The sequence below is a fragment of the Lissotriton helveticus genome, chromosome 3_1 (assembly GCF_964261635.1).
Source record: "Lissotriton helveticus chromosome 3_1, aLisHel1.1, whole genome shotgun sequence".
Lineage (NCBI taxonomy): Eukaryota > Metazoa > Chordata > Amphibia > Caudata > Salamandridae > Lissotriton > Lissotriton helveticus.
Window position 1 is genome coordinate 223279022 of NC_136061.1, and position 19478 is coordinate 223298499.

At 47.4% G+C, this 19478-nt stretch overlaps 1 protein-coding gene across 5 annotated transcripts in view; it reads left to right on the forward strand.

Moving 5' to 3' along the window:
- Window positions 1–19478, forward strand: part of DTX2 (deltex E3 ubiquitin ligase 2) — a 755107-nt gene that overhangs the window by 673600 nt on the left and 62029 nt on the right. The gene's annotated exons all lie outside the window — the stretch shown is intronic.

A 19478-nucleotide genomic window follows, 5' to 3' on the forward strand; every position in this document is an offset into this window, starting at 1 on the left:
TAGGTCTCCATCGCGACGTAGGTCGACGTCGAAATTTGCTTCGGGCTCGAAGCATGGAGCAGAGTCTAGGTCTCCCCCACCTGATGAAAGGTCGGTTTCGAGACTATCAAGACCGTCCTCTCGGACCTCACTTAGGTCTTTGTCGAGGTCAGAAATAAGCCCACAACTTTTAGCGGCGTCCTCACCGCAGAGTCAGCAAGACGACAGGTCTGCGGCGGGTCAAGAGACAGTGCACCAGGACTCATCTGTGGTGGCCCATTCTGACTCTACCTCAGGGCAGGTGTCAGATGACAGACAATTGGTGCCCAGACAACGGACTCCATCTGGCTCATCGAACCCTGAGCACAGTGTAGTCTCCAGAGCCTCCAAGTCCTCGGCAGGGCTGCATATTGTGCAGGTTTCACCTGAGGCTTCTCCTGAGCGTGCAGAACGGCCTCTTAACATGTCACCGAGGTGGCTGGAAAGCCTGAGACATTGGAAGATGCGTCCAGATGCAGGCTTGATAGGGATGAGGGCTCCGGTCCCTCAGACGGAGCTGCATAGAAGATCACGCTCGCAATCCCTAGTGAGAGAGAGATCACGCTCAAGGGAGCGTAGGAGGCAGCGATCGGCAACTCCTCAGAGACGGCGTAGAACCCCTTCACCATCTTCATCTTCTTCAAGATCTTCATATAGAGACTATTCTCCCACTATATCATCTACTCCGCCTTCCAGAGTGTCTCCTGTAGATGATTTGAGCACATTTAATGATGTACTATGTCGTGGGGCGAATAAGTTCAACATCAAGATGGCAGTTCCCCAAGTGGCAAGGTCAGTCATCTTTGAAACCCTGCGTCACAAGACGACTGGCAGGCCTCTTCTGCCCGGTTTCATAGAACCAGCAATGAGAACATTCTTGACTCCGGCCACGGTGGGTTCAGGCCCGTCTAGGATTGCAAAAAAGTACAAGGCTCCAGAAGAAGATCCACTATTTTTGCGCTCTGACCCACCTCCAGACTCTCTAATTGTGGCGGCAGTCAGAAAAGCGCATTCTGCAGCATCTACTTCTTCTGCTTCACCTGACAAGGATAGCAAGAGTATGGATTCCTTGGGACGAAGAATGTGTAACACCTCGGGGTCAGTAATGAGAGTGGCCAGTGCGGCAGCCTTACTGGGCCGCTATGATCGTCTGCTCTGGGACTCGGTGGCTCGTTTTGCGGATAAACTCCCTAAGGAAGATCAAAAAGATTTCTTGGAAATTGTGGAAGAAGGCGGACTGGTGGCTAACCAGAGCATTAGCGCAGCTGCTGATTTGGCGGATCTGTCAGCGCATGGCTATGCTCATGGTGTTTGTGCTAGGCGTTCAGCTTGGCTTTGCCTTACTGGGCTGAAGCCTGAGGCCCAGAGGAAAATAGTGAATTTACCCTTTAACGGTTCGACTCTGCTTGGATCTCACGCTGACGATGAGATGTCCAAGATGAAAGTGGAGTTGGACACTCTTAAGGCTGTGGGTCTTGAAAAGAAGAAAGAATTTAAACGGGGTAATTTTCGTTCCTTTGACAAGAGATCTTTCCAGCAGAGGAGCCAACAAACGAATTGGTCGTCGCAAAACCAAGGCCAGAACCAACAGAGGTCGCAATTCCAACAGCGGCGACCTGGGCGAGGCAGAGGCAATGGAAATAGGCAGCAGTCATCCGCTACCAAACAGCCTCAAAAACAATGAACGGAGGCTTCCTCCACAACAGTGTGCCACTCCGGTTGGAGGAAGTATTGTGTGTTTTCTGGACGAGTGGAAACCGATCACAAAGGACAGATGGGTGCTGGGTATCATTCAGAACGGGTACCTTTTGAGATTCAAGAAGCCACCCCCTGTCATGTGTCCTCTGAAGATGTTACAGTGGAATGTAAAGCATTTACAACAGGAAGCGAACATCCTTCTGAAGAAGAAGGCCATAGAACTAGTACCATCTCAGCAGAGATGTCAAGGCCTATACTCTCGATTTTTTCTCGTAAAGAAAAAAGGTCCAGCTACGGAGTTCAGACCCATTCTGGATTTGAGACGGTTGAACAAATTCATTCGAAAGGAGAGGTTTCGAATGCTGGCTCTTTATCAGATCTTCCCCCAGTTACATCAGGGGGATTGGATGTGCTCCATCGATCTGAAGGATGCTTATTTTCATATTCCGGTACCCAGAAAACATCGGAAGTTTCTCCGGTTTCAAGTAGCTGCTCATCACTATCAGTACGCAGTACTCCCATTCGGCCTGAGATCAGCTCCCAGAACATTTTCCAAATGTATGGCGGTAGTTGCGGCTTGTCTTCGAAAGAGACGGATTTTCATATATCCGTACTTAGACGATTGGCTTCTGAAGAGTACATCCCCATCTCTACTGGAAGAACATCTATCGATATGCCTCCAACTCATGTGCAAGTTGGGTCTTCAAGTCAATTACAAGAAGTCCATAATGAACCCCACCCAGAAGATCCACTACCTGGGTGCTCAACTGGACACGGAAAAAGAAAACGTGTGTCCTTCGGAGGAGAGGTGGTTATCCATCAAGGCGAAGTGTATTCTTCTCCTTCAGTCTGCACGTCCGACAGTTCGGCAAGTGTCCTCTCTTCTGGGGTCCATGGCATCGTGCATCTTCATCGTTCCAAACGCACGTTTGCATATGCGTCCTCTACAACAGTGTCTGGAAGATCAGTGGAAGCAGAGGACGGGATGCTGGGAGGATCGAATTCATCTCCAACAGTCTGCAAGAGATTCCATCCGGTGGTGGATGAAGAAGACACACTTGATGAAGGGAGTTCCTTTTCATCAGGACTCTGATCACAGACGCCTCTCTCCAAGGTTGGGGGGCGCATATGGGCCCTTTGCAGGTACTAGGGCTATGGCAGACTTCGAGAAAGGATATCACATCAATCTACTCGAACTCAGAGCGGTCCATCTTGCTCTCAAGCCCCTGGCACCATCTCTACAGACTCGGTCCCTCCTGGTGCAGACAGACAATACAACAACAATGTATTATCTAAACAAGCAGGGGGGTACCAAGTCCAGAACTCTGTCCATAGAAGCCCAGACCATCTGGCATTGGTTGCTAGCACGAGACCGGTCAATAACAGCGGTTCACCTGCCAGGGTGTCTCAAATCGCAGGCGGACGACCTCAGCAGAGACTTCGTCGAAGCGCACGACTGGGTTCTCAACGAGGACGTCGCACACAGCATTTTCCAGGCTTGGGGAACACTAGACATCGATCTGTTCGCAGACGCGGCAAACGCAAAATGCCCCGTCTTCGCGTCCAGGTTCTCCCAGAAAGGGTCTCAAGGGAATGCCCTTTTGATAGACTGGTGTCAAAACTTGTCGTACGCCTTTCCACCGACACCGTTGATGCCAGCAGTGATCAACCGGATTTACAAGATCGACTCCAGAATGATACTGATTTGCCCAGAGTGGCCACGCCAGTGGTGGTTCCCAGATCTCCTCCAGTTGTCAGAAGTGCCACACAGGAGATTGCCTTGCCGGATCTTCTGTCCAAACAGGAGGGGGCGAGTGTTTCATCCCAATCTGCCCTCCCTGCGCTTGGCAGCATGGCTCAAGAAGTCCTCCAGTACGGGAACTTGCAGCTGAATCCGGAGTGTATGAACATCCTTAAGGAGGCAAAGCGACCTTCTACAAGACAATCCTACGGATTTAAGTGGAAACGCTTTTACCGTTGGTGTCAGAGTAAGGGTCTTGACCCTATTCATGGTCAAGAACAGGTGATCTTACCTTATCTACTTGCTGAATCTGGTTTGCAGTTTAGTTCCATCAAAGTTCATCTTGCTGCAATAACGGCTTATAGAAAATCGCCAAGACAGATATCTTTCTTTCGGATGCCTGTGGTGAAGGATTTTCTGGAAGGCTTGAGGAAGGTGTATCCTCCAGTCAGGTCTCCTTCTCCACCTTGGGAGCTTAATGTGGTATTGACCAAGTTAATGGGTCCCCCCTTTGAACCCATACATAAAGCGTCCTTACAACACTTATCTTGGAAAGTAGCGTTACTGGTAGCCATCACTTCTGCTCGTAGGGTGAGCGAAATTCAGGCTCTGTGTTGCAATGAACCGTACACTATTTTTCATGGAAACAGAGTGGTGCTCAGAACTCATCCTGCTTTCCTGCCCAAGGTGGTGTCGGATTTTCATATTAATCAAACCATAACATTGCCTACTTTCTTCCCAAACCCTTCGAGTCCGGCTGAACGGGCTCTACATTCGTTAGATCTGAAAAGGGTTTTGAAATTTTACTTAGATAAAACAAAGTCTTTGAGGCACACGGACCGTCTTTTTGTGAACTATGGTCCTACAAATACTGGTTTGGCAGCGTCCAAGAGATCCATTTCTAGATGGATAGTGTCATGTATCCTACTGGCTTATCAGCTAGCCCACAAGTCTTTATCAGGTAGACCTAGGGCGCATTCTACGAGGGGGAAAGCTTCTACCACAGCTCTCCTTAGGAATGTGGCTATGTCAGAGATATGTAAAGCAGCTACTTGGCGTTCAGTGCATACGTTTACAAGCCATTACTGTCTAGATTCTAATGCGCAGGTTGATGCACAAGTGGGAAAAGCATCCCTCAGAAATGTGTTTGCTAATTCTAGCTAAACACTATGGTTTACAAGTGTGGCTATGCATTTATCTGTTCGCCCGCTTCTAGTGGGTATGAACTTGCTACTCTATTCAGTGCTTATGACTATTAATGAGTATCCCCTGGAAGAGAAGGATTAGTTACTTACCTGTGATCCTAGTTCTCTTCCAGGGGTATACTCATTAAAGTCATAAGCACCCTCCCGCCTCCCCGGGCGAGCAGTAGCATTGTGGTTTTTTCAATATGTATTATGAAGTTTTTAAGTGCAGATTCCTGCTAAAGTTTACTGTACCGTACAAAAGAACTGACCTAACTGTCACCTGTGGTGCATGATGGGAACAGAGTTTTCCTGGAGGCCTTAAAGGCAAAGTGTGCAGATTCTCTGGGGCCTTAAAGGCAGGTTGCCAGTCTGATTTTCTGTACACAGATATTTTTTCATATGCAGCCTTTTAGGCTAATAACTGTTTACAACCGGTTCTTTGATGAAAATAAAAGGTTTTCTTGGTTATGAAATGCATTTTAGGCTCATGCCTGTTTATTGCATCTATATACAGCATATTTTCATGCTTCAGAAGGTGTGTAAGTTTGGCTTTATTAGCCTATGTATATATGTTAGGCTGCATATTATGGTTATTGTACATGTATATGTGTATAATTAGTTTAGTACTTTGTACTTTTTGATATATTTACACATATATATATGTATATTGTTTGTGTTCCGGGTTCCCGCTCATGGGCGGAGATAATTCAGTGCTTAGGACTTTAATGAGTATACCCCTGGAAGAGAACTAGGATTACAGGTAAGTGACTAATCCTTTTTCACCACTTGTTTATGTTCCACTGATATGACGGATCTGAAGGCTTGGATTGACCTGAAGCACTTGTGCTTTTCTTTCAACTGACAGGGAGGAAAAGCAGTTCTGAACTTACAATGGATACTTTTAACCACAGATTTCTCACCTTTAGAATATCCCCTGGTGCCATGCTGGATCTGGAAGCTTTAAAACAGTATTGCTCCTGCTCGCTTATAGAGAGTATCATGCAGCTACGCTCTAACTTTTCTCCTCCCCTGAAATGATAGCTGGAGCTGCATACAAGTACCACTTCTGCGCACTGATGTTTAATTTCTTTCCAGGTTTTCGTGCATGGATCTGGATCTTGCTTCCAATTTCATGTTTGTCAGTTGATTGATTTTTCTTTTTTCTTGGACATTCTCCATTCCAGCGTGCCAGGGAACCTATGTCCTCCTATAACTACAGGGTTTAAACCCTGTAGGGACTGTCACAAGCAAATGTCTGTGACAAACCAACACCAGGTGTTCCTCTGGTTTTTTGGTCCAGGGCAAGTTCTGCGAGGAGTGTGCCCTTATGAATCCTAAGGTGACCCATGAACACAAATTATGTACGTCGCCAGTCACTAAAAGAAGTAAAGGAAGTCGCAATCCTGCTCTAAGTCAAGGGCGCACCCGCTTTCCAACTATTTGGGCCACACCTGCGACAGGTCCTTGTCATGGTCCTAGTCTTCCAGTTAGTCAAGGCGGATGCACCAGAAGCCTGAGCGGGGTTCGCTCCAGTCCCACGACCTCAACTAGAGAATCACGAGGTTGTCGGAGTGACTCTTGATCTCGCTCCCAGTTCCCACCTGAAGTGCTAATTCTGCAGCTGATCAAGATGCACCCCGAGCTTCTGGCACCATTGAAGATGACGCAACAAATTGAAGCCCTTAAGGAGGGTATATTGTGAATTTTCCTTCAGCTCCCTCTGGTACACCATGGGTCTCATCCATCCACAGAGGACTCTAGTTGGGTTACCCCCAGCGGGTCCACCCTCCAGACTGTTGTGCCTCCTGAACTTTACTTCGGTTAAACTTCGATGTTGGAGCGGGTTTCTTTCTAATCGGGCCCCAAAATCCATGCTAGACCCTTTGGTGCCGATGCCAGCCCTGGCACCAGAGGAAGACCATATTCCAATATTTACAACCATATCTCTGCCCCAACCCAGTTCATGTCCTAAAGCCATATGACATACCCAGTCACAGCTCAATGTGACTCACTCGGACAGATCCATGCCTTTACCTCAGATGCACACCCCATTGCTCCAACTACTTTTCGGTTCGAAGTCTGATTTAGTCAACCAGATTTTGGAGGTGACAATGCAGTGGGTGACAAAATCTACATGGATTTGCAGGGTGCCAGTGGCTTGGGCACTTCCCAGGATATTGGGTTGTGTGTTGTCGTCACCCCATGCCTTCCCTACAACAACCGTCAACAGAAAAGATAGTGCTTCCTTTGCTGTGTGATGAGACTTGTAGTGGGGTACTTTCTGCTGCCGTTTATTGAAGTTAAAACTAACATGTTTTTTAAGATATCTTATTACTTTTTTTTTTACCTTTTCAGCAAATAAACATACATGGTTCGTTAGGCCTATACTCAGTAAGCCACTAACTGCACAAAAAAAGAAAAATTGGCATTTGCGAAATACATCTTTTTGACCATTCAAGTTGGTATAACATTAGTAGTTTAGGCCCAACTGCTATCTTGCCATAGTCTGGTTTAGCTCTCCATGATCAAATTATTGTCAAAAACTAGTACAGTTACTCATGAAACCTATGAGCAACAAGAGCACCTAGGAAGACCAGACGGGCTAAGCAGGTATCATTCCAGTTGTCCTTACTGACCAGCAATTTACCCTTACATTCAGTATATCCTGATTTTATTGGAGGGGAAGCCTAGGGGTCAGGAGGGAGAGGGGCATGAGTTCACATTTCCAGTAGGAGCCCTGATGAGAGGGGTTTGTATTCATGGTGATGTTTTGTAGTGTATTGTTTTGGGAGAGCTGAGCCTTTCGTCTAAGTCCCTTGTTTCCCATTCTCGTAGCACTTCCAACCAGAGGTCTTCTATGGGGTGGCGTCTCACGCCTCTATTATCGCCTCTATTAGTAGTTTCTCCTCAACCCGTGCCCAGGCTGTGACATCGTTGTCAGTTTTAAATATTAGGACCCATAGGGGATTTCCATCTTAATGCTATTCTTTTTTGCCAGCGTTAATGCTAGGTCTATAAACCGGTTTCCTACTTTTTTGGCTTTAGGCCTCTGGAACAAGCACGCTTCGATCATGTAGGGGATGGTGCGTGCAAGAACCTTTATGTAATAATTTAGGTACATGACTCCAATACCTATGCAGGGTCGGGCAGTCCCTCGTGTTTAAGGTCCGCGACTCGTTGTGCACAGCATGGGCATTGATTATCACTGCTATCTAGCATTATGTTGAGCCTATGAGGTGTGAGGTAAGTCATGTGAAGGATATTGAAATTGGGTATATTTAAAACTGGCATTTCTAGGACTAGTCTAGGGGGAACTAAGCGCCTTTTTCCATTCTAGCTCTGATATTTTGTCGTCAAGGAGTGCTTCCCATTTCTGTTGTAGTGTGGATAGTGGGCCCTCCACCATCTCTCTCAAGGCCTGGTGTAACCATTTAACGAGATGCCTCGCCGAACCTAGTGTAATCATGGCCTGCAAGAGGGTGTGCGTAACAGGTCCCCGAGTTCCACTCCCCCTCATAGAGACTGAAAGAATTTCTGCAGCCATTGATCATTCAGAAATTGCCCGGGAGGCAAGTCATATTGAGAAATTAACTCGCCCAATGGAATCGTTGCTCTCTGTAAACCTACACTGCCCCATTCCCTCAGTTGGTTCCTGTTGAAAGATGAAGAGGAGCTCCCTCATGGTAAACCTACCCCTGCAAGGTCCAGTAAGTATAATGGAGTTCCAAGCACACGAATAATGCTTCTACGCCAGCATCTCAAGGCCAATTTGAACAAGGGACCTCGGGATGGTCTTGTTTTCTGGGAAGCAACAGTCTAGCTAGTAACTTCCCTCTCGGATCAGTGAAAGGCATTATATCTAGTGTCTCCAACCCCATTCCCTCCAGCCACTGGGCTAACCACTGCAATTGAGCAGCCAGATAGTAAGATTCAAAATCCGGCACCCTCAGTCACCCCTCCCCAGGTGACCTCTGATCAGTAGACAACAATTCTGTTTCGCCCCGCCCCGTCCCATATCAAGTCCCTCAGTAGTGTATCCAGTTCCCTGAATCAGGTGTTCGGGATGACCACTGGCAAATTTACAAAGTAATTAAGTAGTCTAGGCAACATGACCATTTTGGATAAGGCCACTCTTGACATGGTGGGGAGCTTAAGGGAGCGCCAGAATGCAACCGTCGATTTGAGTGAGCAGAGTGCCGTACCTAGGTTGTCCTCCAGGAGGTCCCGCTGCTCATGGAATGCTTAACTAGGTATCTAAAAGAGCAGGGGGACCAGTTAGTGTCCCCTGGAAGCGATGTAGGGCGGGGAACTGCAGGATCGAGAGGGAAGACTTACATTTTGGAGTGATTTACTTTTAGTACAGTGAGGGTAGTATATTCTCATAAGATTCCCAATGCATCCCTAAACCCGTGGTCTCTATTCTGAAAATAGAGGTGGAATTCATATGCATAGAGAGATCATAAAACTCTCTCCCACCTAGTGTCTGACCCAGTCAGCCGCTCTCCTCCCTTAAACAAAGTCATGGCAAGCCACAGAAAAACACGAGGTCCAAGTAAAACACTTTGACTTCTCGAAGCTCCTCTGCTTCTGTCATTGGCCGTCCTTTGACCTCTCTTGCCTCATGCCAGTTGTTCCCTTATTGGCGCTGCCCTCTGCTCCAGACACTCTGGTACCGTATTCCACTGTAGCTTCAATTTCAGATCCAGAACAAGCTTTGGCTAGGCCTACCTCATGTCACAATACACAATTAGTAAAGCACAACCTGCAGGGAGAAACTTGATACTTAAACCACCGCTGGCAACACTGGGCATCTGGGGGGGGGGGGAAACAAACCCTACCTAAATACTCTACTGCTGTGAAACTTTACTAGATGGTGGGGTAACCCTAAGCTTTCAAGATTGGAGCACTGGTTGGCGAATATGGACTAGTGCATGCAGGCAGAGAAATCTGTATACAAGGCAGGAGGATGACCTCAGATATTTTGAAAAATATGTGGGGACCACAGAGGGACTTCCGAGATGCGGTCTACGTCCCCTGTGGAGCAAGGGGTGGATCCTTTGGAGCGAGGGCTTTTATAGGTGGTTGCTCCCAGATTTCGTGTATCTAAAAGGGGGGGGGCCTATGAGGTGTAAAAATAAATGCTGCTTCTCCAAGGAGTCTTCTTCAACTGTCTAGTTTCCTAAAGAACGAACATGTGTATGCTGTCTCTAAAACATGTCGGACTTGGACTTCACTAGGTTATAGTTTTCATTATGTATACCACTGACAAAAATCATAATAAAAATAGGTTTTTTTTTAAAGTCCAACTTCATTCAGAGGTACCCTTGCCTCAGAGGTAGTACATCTGGAATGTGGAGACACTCTTTAGCCAGAATCTGATGTTTAAAGCCTTGAGCATATCACCCATAATGAAGACTGATGAGGAGGCAGACTACTTTCTCCCTCCTCAGTGTTCAGATTCTGGCTTCAATCTTGAGTTCCAAAATGTCAGTGGCTTGAAAAATTAACCAGAGATGGAATTTAATTTTCCAAAGGGCCCCCAATCGAAGAGAATGTTTCTTTTGCAGTGGTGCTTCCTACAGTTGTGGAAGTACTAGATTGGCAGAGATCAACGTGGAGACTATGGGCAACCTGACCAAAATTCTGCAGTCTTTACTGCCATTTAATTAAGCCCTGAATGGCTGTCTTGCTCACCTGTTTTGGCGAGTTTCTCTATTGCAGGAAGACACCGACCTCCATCGGGTGATCCAGGTTCGTTGACACAGTATGCTACTCCTGAGACACACAGAATGCAGGCTTTTATGAGAATAGTCACTCCAAGCTCCTTCCTTACTTCTCCAACAGAAAATCAAAAAGAATAGATACTGTGGGTAAGAAAGTAGTCTTGTCAGCCAGTCTAGTGCTTATCCTTTAATATAGTTTGTCTCTTGAGTCTCTCTAGCCGCGCCCTTTGTGACATGGCGAATTTGGTCTTGCGTGCTTTGCCTGAAATCGTACTTAATTCCTATATACAGATAGCACAGGATGGCCATGACCGTGCAAAATATTTTTAAATGTCTGACCTGAATACCAGGGATTCAGTTGCTTAGACACTGGCACCACTGTTGTCATCAGATTTCATGCATGGGTGTATACAACCTGATTTTCCGAGAATGACCAAGCCTCGCTCATGAAAATCCCCTTTGATGGAGTACTTCTAAGGACAGGAGAACTATGGCTCATTCTTTGGGGTTGCTTTCCTCATCTCTCCAATTCTATAAGCAATATCTGAAGATTCTGTGCTACTGAAGGGACCATAGCGATCGCCAGAGGCATCCTTTACAGCCCATTCAAGAGCCTATTCAGTCTACTTGCGTCGCCAAGGGATAATAAGGTGGTGGTAGGGATGAGGTTACAGACAAAAGCAGCCTGATGACACTTCCTGAAGAACCTCTTTAGTTTACACTCCATTAGCAATTTGGGGCCAGTAGGTAGCTAAACCCAGCACTGTTTCCCCTATTGGTGCTCTATTACATTGGACAAATGGGTCCTTCTCATTGCTTCCTTTCTGTGCACCTTTGGGTTTTGTTTACCTGTCAGTGGATCATGCCTTTATTCTTTTCAAAGAAGTGGCAATGTTCCTTACCAAGAAGTACGTACTGTTTACTGTTGCACGTACTTTCTCGTCTCCAGGAAAGATAGGAGCCGTAGACCAGTTTTAGACCTCAGTGTGTTAAACTCATTCTGCAAGGAGAAGTTCAAGATGATGACACTTGCTTCGGTTCTGCTAGCCTTTGATCTGTAGGACATGTACTATCACGTGCCACAAAAAGTACGTCTACTTTGTTTTGGAGTCGGACCACTTCCAGTTTACTGCCCTGTATTTGGTCTGACATTAATGCATCAGGTTTTTACAGCGGGCGTGTCGGTGGTTGTGACCCGTTTTCGCAGTTTAGGGATCCACAAGTTCCATTACTCGATGACTAGCTTTTGAAGACTGGTTGCTCTCGGTTAGTTTCAGATCATTATCCGACAGTGATGCTGTTTTGCAGTGTGAATTTTTAGGGGGATTCACATGATATGGATTATTCTGGCATCTAGCGATTGGGTCCGGAATTGTCTGGGGTCCCCCCCCCCCTTAACATTGTCAACTATTTGCGTAGTCCTCCCCCCGACAGATGCACATCCCAAGAGGCCCCTGTACGTGACCACAGTCTTCTGAATCTTTTTTCCGCTTTTGACTAGAGAAGCAGGGTACTGCTTTCCGGGGAAGACATCTAGAGGATGTCAAAATAGAGACTCAAACTTTAAAGACTAAGTGTTTTTATGTGAAAGAAACTAGTTTGTGATAGATTCCTTACCTTTGAATTTACCCCCAGGCGTCGGACTGGATCCGGAAAGTTTTGGTCAGCAGTATCCCTGCTCGTCGGTAGGCGTTGTCGTGCGGCACCTCGTACGTCGCTGGCGTCGTAGTCGCAGAGATGACATCGCTGGAGCTACTTAGATGCGCCCACACGTGCCAACGTCCGTTCTTTCTTTTTCTGCACCAGCAAGCGCTGATCTGCAGAGAGCGGTACTCCCTGTCACTTTTTGACTGAGTTATTTTTGGGACTTTTGTCTGTTTTTTTGAGTCTTTGACTCCTGGTGTACAGGCATGCCCAGTTTTAAGTCTTGTGCAGCTTGTCCCCGCATGATGTCGGTGACGGACCCGCACCGTGAGTGTCTCTAATGCCTGGGGCGTGACCACGACTCCGAGTCGTGTCCTGAAAACTGGGCCATGGCTACGAAAACTTTGCCGGAGCTATCCCGAAAGTTGCTGGAGGCCCGGGAGTCGGCTCCGCGCCATTCAAGGTCCTAGTCCCGTGGGAGGTCGAAGCACCGGTCGTGGAGCCACCATTGTTCGTCGAAGTCTCCTCACTCTGAGTCAGGTAAGGCAAAACACAAGAAATCGAAGAAGCATTGTCGCTAGTCTGGTGTTTCAGGCCCACCACACGCCAGTGGGTGGCAGAATTCACCATCACCTCCCCCACTGGTGCACCATCACTTCGGACAGGTAGGTTCTGCAGATAGTCTGACAGGGCTACTCCCTCCCCTTCAAGACTACCCCTCCGGCCATGCCACCTCAGTCCCACCGCATGTCGGGGGATCACTTGGCACTTTTTCAGCAGGAAGTTACGGCCCTCTTGGCCAAAGGGGCTATTGAACGCGTTCCGATGCCAGAAGTAGGTCGTGGTTGTTACTCCCACTACTTCCTGGTTCCAAAGAAGGAAAAGTGCATGCGTCGTATCTTAGACCTTCAGAACGTCAGTCGCTTCCTCCGGAAGGAGAAGTTCAAGATGCTCACACTTGCTCAGGTCTTGTCTGCCCTAGACCCTCAAGACTGGTTGGTAGTGTTGGACTTGCAGGACGCTTATTTTCATATTGGTCCTGCCGGCCCACCGGCGTTACCTGTGGTTCACGGTAGGTCATGAGCATTTTCAGTTAACTGTGCTCACTCTTGGCCTTAACAGCGCCCCTCAAGTGTTCAGGAAGGTGATGCGCAGATCAGGGGTTTCAGTCTTCCCCCTATCTTGACGACTGGCTGTTGAAGGTGGGCTCGCCCAAGGCAGTCGTCTCCCACCTCCAGACTATGGCTCACCTCCTGCATTTGCTGGGGTTCTCCATCAATGTGCCAAAGTAGCACCTGATTCCCTCTCAGAAACTCCTATTCATAGGAGCGGTTCTGGACACGGTGCAGTTTCGGGTTTATCCTCCCGAACAGCAAGTCCGGGACATTCGGGCTATGATTCCTATCTTTCGGCCCTTGTCCTGGGTTTCGGTCAGGATGACCTTGAGGCTGCTGGGCCTCATGGCCTCCTGCATCCTGCTGACCAATCATGCCAAATGGCATATGCAGGCTCTGCAGTGGGACCTGAAGTTCCAGTGGGCTCAGCATCAAATGGACCTGTCCGAGTATGTTCAGATCTCAGAGGGCACTGCGCAACAGTTGCAGTGGTGGCTCACGAACCAACGTTGGGTCAGTGGCAGATCCCTCTCCCTTCCCCAAACAGAGCACACAGAGGTGACTGATGCGTCCCTCCTGGGATGGGGCGGCCACATGGGAGAGGCGGAGATTAATGGTCTCTGGTCTCCGGCGGAGTCCAGGCTCCATATCAACCTTCTGGAGCTCCGGGCGATCCTACTTGCACTGAAAGTATTCCTTTCCTCTGTCAAAGGGAGAGAAGTGCAGGTGTTCAGACGACACAACCGCCATGTGGTATTGCAACAAGCAAGGCGGGGTGGGGTTGTGGACCCTATGTCAGGAGGCTCTGCATCTCTGGACATGGCTGGAACGTTAAGGCATTTCCTTGACGGTTCAACACTTGGCAGGTTCTTTGAACGCCAGGGCGGACAAACTCAGCCGCAGTTGCATGATGGATCACAAATGGAGTTTTTACTCTGAGGTGGCGCAAGGTCTCTTTCAACAGTGGGGAGAGCCTTGGTTAGATCTATTCGCCACCGAAGAGAACGCGCAATGTCATCACTTCTGCGCGTTGAAACGCTTGGCGACGCTTTTTGTCACAAGTGGAGCTGCGGTCTATTGTACGCCTTTCCGCCTATACCACTTCTACCCAGAGTGCTGAAGATCAGTCGTGACCGGGCCCAAGTCATTCTTGTGGCCCCGGACTGGGCTCAAAGAGGTTGGTATCCCGAGCTACTCAGTATGAGCATGGATCCCCCGATCCGACTGCCTCTTCAGGAGGATCTTCTGTCTCAGCAGCAGGGGACGGTCCTCCACCCGAACTTGTCCAGCTTCCACCTACATGTGTAGAGATTGACCGGCGACATTTGATTCCTTTTGACTTGCCTCCTGAAGTCTGTGCTATCATTCTGGCAGCCAGGCATCCCTCCACTAAATCTGAATACGTCTACAGGTGGAACAAATTTTTGGCATGGTGCACAGCAAAGGCTGTGGATCCCTTTTCTGCCCCTCTTTCAGAAGTCCTTTTGTTCCTTCTTTCTCTGGCCCAGCTGGGCTCTGCTCTGGGCACTATTAAGGGCTATCTTTCTGCAATTTCGGCCTTTCTCAGGCTCCCTGATCAGCCCTCTCTTTTCAAGTCTCCTGTTGTGAATAGATTTCTCAAAGGCATTACTCCCCTTTTCCCTCCTATTCCGTTTGTGATGCTGCAGTGGGACTTGAATCTGGTTCTTACCTATTTGACGTGTGCTCCCTTTGAGCAGCTTCACAACTGTCCTCTTCGTTTATTGACTTTGAAGACTGCTTTCCTGGTTGCCATCACCTCAGCTAGGCGCGTGAGTGAGCTCCAGGCTCGTTCCTATAAGCCTCCTTTTCTGTCGGTCCATCCGGACAAGGTTGTGCTTCTTGCTCGTCCTTCCTTGTTGCCAAAGGTTGTCACTGCCTTCCACATTGTGTCCAGAGAGGAAGAGAGGTTCCACCGTTTGGACCCAAAACGTCCACTCTCATTTTACCTGAATCACACACAACAGTTCCGGGTGGATGACCAGCTCTTTGTTGGCTACGTGGGCGCCAAGAAAGGCTGGGCTGTACACAAGAGGACTATCTCCCGCTGGGTCGTCTGGTGTATCAAGGCCTGTTATTCTCTGGCTAAAATGGAACCTCCGATGGGATTGTGCGACCATTCTACCAGTGCGACAGAAGCTACTACTGCATTGGAACGTGGTGTCTCCCTGCAATACATCTGTCAGGCAGCCACGTGGGCCTCGTTGCACACTTTTACTAAGCATTATTGCCTTGACCGTCAAGCCCGGAGAGATGGCTTCTTTGACCGTTCTGTTCTCCATGACTTTCCGGTGTGATCTTTGTTCCCAGACCCACCACCGGGTTGGTATTGTTGGGGTAACTATTCCAATGTAAGAAGTCTATAACCAACATGTTTCTTTCAGATTACGTACCTTCGGGAACGATATATCTTTAAGAAATATTAGTTAGTGATAGATTCCTTACCACCACACCCATCCTCCCCGTTCTGCGAACTGATTTTCTAGGGTTAAGGTCATCCCTTTCAGGGCCCTAGTTTGAAAGCACTGTTGGTCAGTATCAGTATCTTGCATGGCTCTTCATTCCTGGCGCGGAAAGTCGTGTACAGAACTGACGTAGGCGTGCGTGTCTAAGTAGCTCCAGCGACATCATCTCGGCGAGTACGACGCCAGTGACATACGTGGAGCCGCACGACGCGCAGGGGTACTGCTGACGAAAACTTTCCGGATCCAGTCTGATGCCCGGGGGTAATTCTAAGGTAAGGAATCTATCACTAAGTAATGTTTCTTACAGATATATCGTTACCGAAGTTAAGTAACTTGTTCTTCGCCTCCAGAATCGACAACAACCGTCAAAAGACACTAGAAGACACCAGAGAACATGGCAAAAAACCCTGAAACGCAAGTATTCTCATTGCGACCACAACAGTGTGGGTTGGAGAATGATCATTTGGGGTTGGTTGCTGTCCTGGGACATTGAAAACATCTTTAGATTTTGCCTGAACTGCCACAACTAACATGAACAACAAAAAAATAAGCGAAGGATGTGTAATGTCTGCCTTCCAATGGACCACGGGTCTGAGGGATGTAAGGCATATGAAGCATTCCTCCTGCGAACCCTTGTAGTTATGGAGAAACAGAGCTGGGCACATAACGCAGTGGCACCGTGGAAGACCAGGCGGGACTCCCGTCAGGATTTTGGCTGTACAGTTATGGTAGGCTGAAGCTAGCTAAGACAATCTGCAGCCGTAGGGAAGGACATTGCGAAAGAGCAACATGGGGCGAAACACAAAGGCACTTCTGACTGCAAAGCTTCAAAGATACTTAACCCTGAAATGGGATTGAGATCATGAGACAATTGAAGAGGAAGGATTCCTTGACCTCAAAGAGACACACTCCATCTTCACCTCTGCTGAAGTTTGATGACTCCCTCAAAACATTTACGAACCCTACTTAGCACCCAGAGAGCACAGCAGTGGAGGGGGTAGTTGTTGACCTGGAGCCACCCACCACTCCATAGCCTTAATAGAAAGAACTGGAACACTTCTAGGAAGAGGAAGAATAATGCCAACAAATATGGAAGGTACTGCAGAAGAGGTCTGGGAAGACCTAAAGCTGTACTAAGTAGAGGAGATCATAGACTTCTACTTCTAATGACCCCCACTACCGGATGACAGATCGATGTATAATGCTTTAAAAAAAAAAAAAGGGCTTTGATTATCTATGGGATGCAGTTGTAATTCCGAGAGTGCTTAGTCTTCCAGGGTATAGCATCCTTATTGTTTTATGTGCTCACTGGCACATGCAGACCCTGCAATAGATTCTTTGTCTATAGTGAGCTCAGCATTCAAGAAGAATTTTGGACATGATGTACATCTCTGAAGTGGTGGCCCACTATATTTTGGAGAGGATGTTACATGACAACTGTGATGATATCCACGCAAGAAGAAAGCTGTGAGTAAAATTCATTTAAAGAAAGAATTCCATAAGGTTTATTCTGCAGCAGCATGCGAATCCAGAAAGTGCAAAATCCGAATACATCTATAGTTTCTTTCCAAGCATATATACACTTCCACCCTCCCCCCATTTTAACATGTACTCCTAACTTCCACCCACTAGCGAAACCTGTTACCCTATTCAGTTCAACATATGAAATAGGTACGAGCAAACAACACATTGTCGTTCACGACTACTCCATATCAAGATGCAAAGGTAAGCAAAGTGGAAAGAAACAGGCGCTCTTGTAGGACTGAGAGACGCAAAGCATTCACGGAACCCAGAAGATATCACAGATACCACCCCAGCCTGATGTGGCAGTGAGTTCTCTCCTCCTCTTCCTCCGTCGCTTCCTGTGTTGATGGTGACCGACGCGTCCAATCTGGGTTGGTGCAGTCACATTGACAACAATTATCTCGGAGTCATCTGGTCACCAATTGACAGCGCCAACATATTAGACTTTTGGAGCTGTGCAAAATCCATCTGGCCCACGTGCCCTTTTTTGCCTTCAATCAAATGCAAGTTGATCCCAGGCTCTGCCAGGCCTGACTGCAAGGTGGTACTGTCTGAAGGCTCAGAAGCTGTGTCTGTAAATTCACTGGCTCTCCCCGATGGTAAATCACCATCCTCAAAATCAAGGCAGATGAAATATGCAGGTATCATCATGCTGATCAAATATTTACACCGGAAACTGAACCCGATGACGGGGGAAAAACAATCTGGGGATGTAGTCGATGCCCATGCGCACTATCGCCAAAGGGAGGAGTCACCTACCTTGTGACTACAAAGACTTCTCCGAAGAAAAACAAAGTGCAAACATCTGGGCCCAACACCAGATGGCGATCTATGCTAACGCATATTTATCTATAGCTTTATATGCCAAGAACAGATGCATACTGGGTAAGTAGCATTTTCCTTTATCTCAAAAAAATTCAGCCACCAACTTTCTGCACTCTAGTGTATCCTACTCATCGGTATCCAACAGAAGCATTTAACCTTTAATGAAATTTTAACCTTGTGACCTCTGCTGCTGTTTTTGCATTTTCTGAGAAAAGGCAGGCGGGACAAAGCTTAGCAGAGTATGATCCCGGATTGGGCCTGGAGGGTTTGGTTCTTCAAATGTGTGACCCACATTTCTTGCCTTGCTCTTTGGCTTTCTCTTCTTGATTATCTGGTGAGGCAGATTACTGCATCTGAACCTCCACAATCTATATCTCCATAGGTAGAGTTCAGCGGGGCAAGCAGAGAGGTTTTAATCTACTGTCCGAGGTCGTGGGTGTATAATCTGCTCTCCTTCGCTCCACAAAGATAATTTACTCAGACCGTTAGTCCACATAAGTCTCCTGGTGCTAGGAAAAGTAGGCTGGACCTTTGCAGGCTCAGTTGTCCGTCCTTTTCTTTGTGTTATCTTTGGCTCAGAAAGGCTTTGCTGTGGGAACTGTTAAGTTATTAGCCATTTTAGCCTTTCTACGTTTACTGGATCAGCTCACTTTATGCAAATCACCTATTGCAATCTACTTTTCAATGGGTCTTTTAAATGTTTTTCCTGGCTGCTACTTTCATTATGCCGCAGTGGAACCTCTTATTTAATCCTAACTTTCCTGATGTGTGCCGCTTTCGAGCTTCTATGCAGTTTTACCTTCAGACTCCAAACTCTGATAGCCATGTATCTTACTTCAGTTACTTCTGCTGGTCATGTTAGTGAACTACAAGCATTGTCAGTTTGGCCTCCATACAATACCTTCTTCTGGGATAAGCTGGTAGTTGGGATTTGTGCATCTTTTGGTGCCACCCTTCCTTGCTGAACAGTCTGTCATGCTGCCTGTGTTCTTCTTTCTACCTCATCCCTTTCAGGAAGAGAACCTACCACAGCCCCTTAGCTTCTCTTTTGATAGGATCAAGGAGTACCAGGTGAAAAATCAGCTTGACTATGGATGTGCTGGTGCTAAGAATAGAAAGAGTTTTTAAAATGAACTTATTGCAATGGATTGTCGTTTCCATATAACATGTTCTGCCTTGCCCAAAAAGGATTCTCCTATGGACACTAGGGTTCATTCTACCAGGACAAAAGCTGTGAATAGAACTCCTCATTTGGGATGACCATATTTTTGACATCTTTCAGGGGAGAGAATGTTGCCTTACAGATAGAGCGGTCGACCTCGAAGCTGGGGAACTAGGTTAGAGTCTCTGCAAGGACGCTCAACATCCTGCGATTCTGGGCAAATCACTTAATCTCCCGTGCCTAACAAAAAAATAAATGTGTTCTTGTGTAACAAAAGTGGTGCTCATGCAAAGCGCTCTGATACCAGATGCCTCGGGTCTAGTTCGCGCTATATAAACCTCTTAAACTTTTTTTTTTT